Below are 5,105 nucleotides of genomic sequence, written 5' to 3'. Positions count from 1 at the left end.
CGCAGCCGCGGCGCACCCCCGCCCGCGCGGCAGCCGTTGGGGAACGCGGTTCAAATCCTAACGGCCGCCGAGGTAACGCACGCGTGCCTCGTGMTGAGGCGGCCTGAGGGGACGGAGCTGGAGGGGCCTCGCAGGTCTGGAGATGCGGTCTGCAATCCGCAGTTATTCTGACAGAGCTCATCACAAGTGCATTCTTCCTCGATTTATTTATTTATTTATTCGCACCCCTCTTCTTTTTTTTTTTTTTTTTCCTAATGTGTATCAGCTCTGATAGTGCTTCTGGATCATGTAGGTGGACAGGTACCCGAACCAGGTTAGTCCTTAGGAAGCTTCTTTTACAGGGTTGAGTGTGAGCTTCCTGCTGCTGGAGGGCATGCAGTGTGCTGGTCTCTTATCTCTCAGCTGTAGCTGGAATTGCTTGGGATTTCTCTGTTAGAGCTCATTCTAACTCACTAGTGTATTCAGTAGAAAAGTATTTTAGAAGTTTAAGTAGAATTTGAGTTAATTATCATCATTGGCTGTGATGTCGTAAATGCTTGTGTTCCCCAAACTGGCCCCTCTAGAGTGGGTTTTATACAACACAGTTGATCTTGGGCCAGGTCTGAAGTCCAAGTATGAATTGCAGCTCATTTTACTGAATGAACTTCTCTGTACCAGCCAGATATGCCTAGCAAAGCATCCTTTTGGAAAGGTGCTCATTTACTGTGGTGATAGAGGTAATAGTGGGGGAATCACCTAAATATCTGCTTTGAAAGGGAACAGAGAGCTTTCAAGGATACGTTAGGGCAAGGGAGAGAGTAGTTGATGGGGAGAAAACTGTTCATGGGGTTTTATATACAAGGGTTGTATATACTTCAGCAGTGGTGCAACCAGAGGTGCCAGTAAACTGAAAGAAGTGAGCAGTGCTGAAAATGCCTGCAAATCCTTCCAAGGCAGCAATTGCTTTCATCGCACAGGGATCCCACTCAAAGCATCAAGAGGCTTAGATCAGAAAAATCTGCCAAGTTAGACCTGCTTCTCTCTAGGTCACCTCATTAGTGGAGGAAAAAATATAATCAGCAGTTAAGTACAAGAGCTTGGAATTTTTTTCAGTTGAGGAAGTTTGCTTGCAGCAAGTGATCATCAACTGTCCACATATAGGCCTGAGGAACCTGAAAAAGATTCTAGCAGGCATGAGAGAGGAAAAACACATGACCTGAAACCAGCCAAATGAAAAGCCCCAAAAGATACAGATAACTGACACCAGGGGAATTTAGGGCGTTTTTTTCTTGTGTCGAGTATATCTTTTCATGAAACAGAATAGTGGCATGGCACTGGGAATAGCATTCTTGCTAGTAACAGCAAATCCTGTACTTGGCTCCAGGATGTGAGACTGGGACTCAGGTAAGAACTCAGCTCTTTTGCTCCATGTGCAATATGGAGACGTTCAGTTTCTTTAGTCCCTGAAGGATTTTATGTGCATTTTATGCTAGTATTTTAAAAAGAACAGGATTAGCGTGAACAATTGTCTCCATGGTGAAATGTGTTATTTTGAGATCCTATTTATGGATCTAAGCTTGCAGCCTTTTCTCAGGCAAGCTCCCATTGATGTCAACGAAACAATAACCTGGAAAAGGTCTGCAGGAGCTCTCAATATGGGATAGCATTTCCGTTCTTTCGTGACAGGCATGTGACGTCTGTACAGGCTCTTTGATGCTTGTAAATGTAGCCTTGTGTTGTGTTGTATAGCTGCAATGTTTTAGGAAATAAACATGACTCAAGCAGTTGTATTTTATCTCCCTTATTCCCTTTATTCTTCCTCCTTCTGGGGAATAGGGCTCTTGATGGTCCAGGACATTTTGGCTGCTGCAGCAAGTGCAGTATAGCAGTGGAGAGGCAGTACTCTCCAGGCCTTTTMCAGCTGCTTCTATCTCATTTGCACACAGAGGGAGTGCCAAGGCTATACTCTGCACTAAGCAGACATGCAAAGATGTTTCATAATGATCAGGTAAAAGTAAAAATGTATTTGTCACTCCCTATGCCTGCAGGCAGGTGTAAAAGGCAAATCTATAATACGTATCACTAAAAGGGAGGTTTCAGAGCTGTTATACATTTATGGTGTTTCCACACCAATGCAGAGTCTTGTCCTAGACCTGTGAGGAAATAGTTAAGAGGTTCTGCTGACTCACTTAYGCAGGGGGCTCGTTGCAATCAATACCTTTGTAAAAGGGAGGCAGGGTTGCTTTGGGCTGAGCAGGTGGTGAGGGGGTTTTCTGGAAGTAGAGGAGCTGTGAGCAGAGGAGTTTTGTGACTGGCTGTCAGAACCAAACTCCAGGAAATGATTCTGGGCATTGCGTGGGTGGCTGGTAGTGGCTTCTACTCAGCAGTGGTCTTGCCTTTAAGATAAAAATCTCATTTGTTGGGCTTGCTGTTGTATTACTCCAAGTAAAACTGCAAAGGTTGACAATGTGCAGCCAGATTTTGCTACTGCCAAACATTTAATGGTTAATGGGGAGTGAGGTTGATGAGTGATGCCACTCAGAGCTGCATATTCTGTGTATGCCTCACTTGCTCTGAAGTTATGAGACTGGCTTGAGAATCATGAAAGCAATCCGTTAGAAATGACTTCAGAATACTTTGCTTGACTTCTGGCTTCACAGGTGGATTGCTCYGTTGTTGAAGACTAGGAAGGGTAGAGTGCTTCTCTGATGAAGCAAACTGAGAAGCTCGTGTAGTGGTGTAACTTCAGAAGATGGTAAATATCTATTATTAATCATATTTTATTACAGTGGCAYCTAAAGACCACTTAACATTCTTCAGATGGGCATAACATACATGTATCTRTATTAAAATCCTTAGCGTTGACAGAAAACTGTGAAATGGCTTTTGTGTATCTCATAGCTACAGTCTCTTGAACAAAATTGTGTTGGTGTTCAAAAGTTCAGAATGTGCCTCCAGTACATTTCAGTTAAGGTAGTCTTGTAAGTAAGCATGGTGGTATATGACTTATGCTTATCTGTAGGATGGTCATATGTACCGTGTCAGAACCAATGCTGACAGCTTTTTTTTTTTTTTAACATATCCTCAGTTAATGTATAACAGTAAAATGTGATAGAAATCTCTAAGCATAAAACATAAAACTATGTATGCTCTGCTACAGCAAAAACAATCAATTGACTTCCTGGAAAAAAAAAAAAAATACCCTAAGAACTAAAAGAGAAAAATCTGAGATATGGAAAACAAGCCTCTCCTGACTCATCTGGGATAAGTTTTTAGGAAGACTGATTTATTCTGGGCTCAACAGAAATAAAAAATGGTGACCAGTGAGTGGATGCCCCTGGATATTCCAAGTTGTTTTTTAAGAGCTAGTACTGACCCAAAACCTTGCCCTGCTAAGGAAATATTATTGATGGAGGTTTTTCAGGTAAAGCACCTTTCCTTCCACTTGTCAGACAGAGAGCAGCTGCCTCAGATATTAGAAACACAATTTTAAATGATTTTCACTCATAGTCTAGTGTGGCAAGGGTGCATCATGTAAAATAAAACTATAGGTCATCATCTCTTTATCCAGGGGCTCCCTGGACCAAAATCTTTCTACTTTACCAGGTTTTGATAAGCTCTGAACACAAAAATTGGAAATGGTTTTACTGCTTACATAGGAGCCARAAGCACACCACATAAGCAGGAATCTATGCTACGTTACTGAATAAATTTCCTGCAAAAGTATAATGAAGTAGTTTATGGAAGAACTAAAGTCACCTGAGAGGCAGAGAGTTTGTGGATGTGCAGACCCACTGACAATGACTTGGAGCAATTTGTAGCTGTTGCAGGTTTTGATGGAAGTTTCAACAGCAGTCACAGTTGTTGCTACTGTTGCTTGGTAGCCTAATGACATCTGTTTTCTCCTGGGCTCTGCTGACTTCCCCCATACCAAGTCCATTTTGTGGGGCTGAATGCAGGGATCAAGGTTAGCTCTTTCATATTATGTAGATGGATTTTTTTTTTTTTTTGTTTTGCCTTGCTGAGTGTGGAAGAGCTGATGTGAACTTATCATACTAAAAGAGTAATTTTCTTCTGGAGAAAGAGTGGCATATGGGTATTGGGCACTGCTGTGTGAACTGACAGATTATTTTTGTTCTGCTTTGCTTGCCATATCAGGATTCAGAAATGCAGCAATGTATATATATATTTTTTTCAGTCTCCCAGGACGTATCTGGTGGGGGGGAATTTGCTCTGTGTRGTGAATTCAGATGTTACTCCAGAAGTTAATTTGCCCTGAGCAAATAGGAGGACAATGCTTGTTTTTCAGTTATCCGTTTAAAATCTCCTTGTGGTTCTAAGAAAGGAATTTAAAAAATATATTTCATCAAGAGGTTTTCTGATCTTTGGTGCCACTATTTTCATATAGTCTCTAACGCGGATGAAACAAAATGGTTGCTCTCAGGACCAAGTCCATGTGAGATAACAGGACAAAATATTTTCTGACACTCTTAACAACATAGCCTTCCTCTAAACCTACTGAAAGTCATTAAGGGGAAAATGATAGGAGGATGTATAAAAATTGGTTAGGTGAATTATATCTACAGTGTCCCTTTAATTATTAACATTTACATTAGCTTTTAGCAAGTGCATGATTTTTCTTTACTTAGTTTTTTCATATTAGGGCAAAATTTTCCTGTTTAACCCATCTGTAGCTCCCTTGTGAGAAGCACAGAATGCTCTTGAATAGATGGCATGTGACAGCACTGGGAGTTACGTAGTAGAACAAGTTCAAAGCATAAAAAAGAGATCCACAGTGCAGATGGGAGAATTAAATTCTGCTTTACCTTTGTAATTGCATCAAGCTACATTTCTCTACTGCGCTTAATAATCTCCTGTTGCTATAAAACTCTGTCTTCTAATGCCCTTTCTTTGGTTCCTAAATGTAGGTCACAGCTTTAAAGTAGCATATGACTGTGAATGATTCTAGTCTTCCCTGTTGCTTTTTACACTGAAATGTTTGGTCAAGATTCTGAATTTTGTGTGTTTTGCATGAGTCAAGGTAGAATCATTCTTCTAAGCCCATGGCTTCATATATCATCCACGAACATACCTATGTGTAGATTTTATTTTTTATTTTATTTTAT

Source organism: Nothoprocta perdicaria, unplaced genomic scaffold, assembly GCF_003342845.1.
Source record: "Nothoprocta perdicaria isolate Ctin4 unplaced genomic scaffold, notPer1 scaffold_20, whole genome shotgun sequence".
NCBI lineage: Eukaryota > Metazoa > Chordata > Aves > Tinamiformes > Tinamidae > Nothoprocta > Nothoprocta perdicaria.
This window is presented reverse-complemented; position numbering follows the sequence as displayed.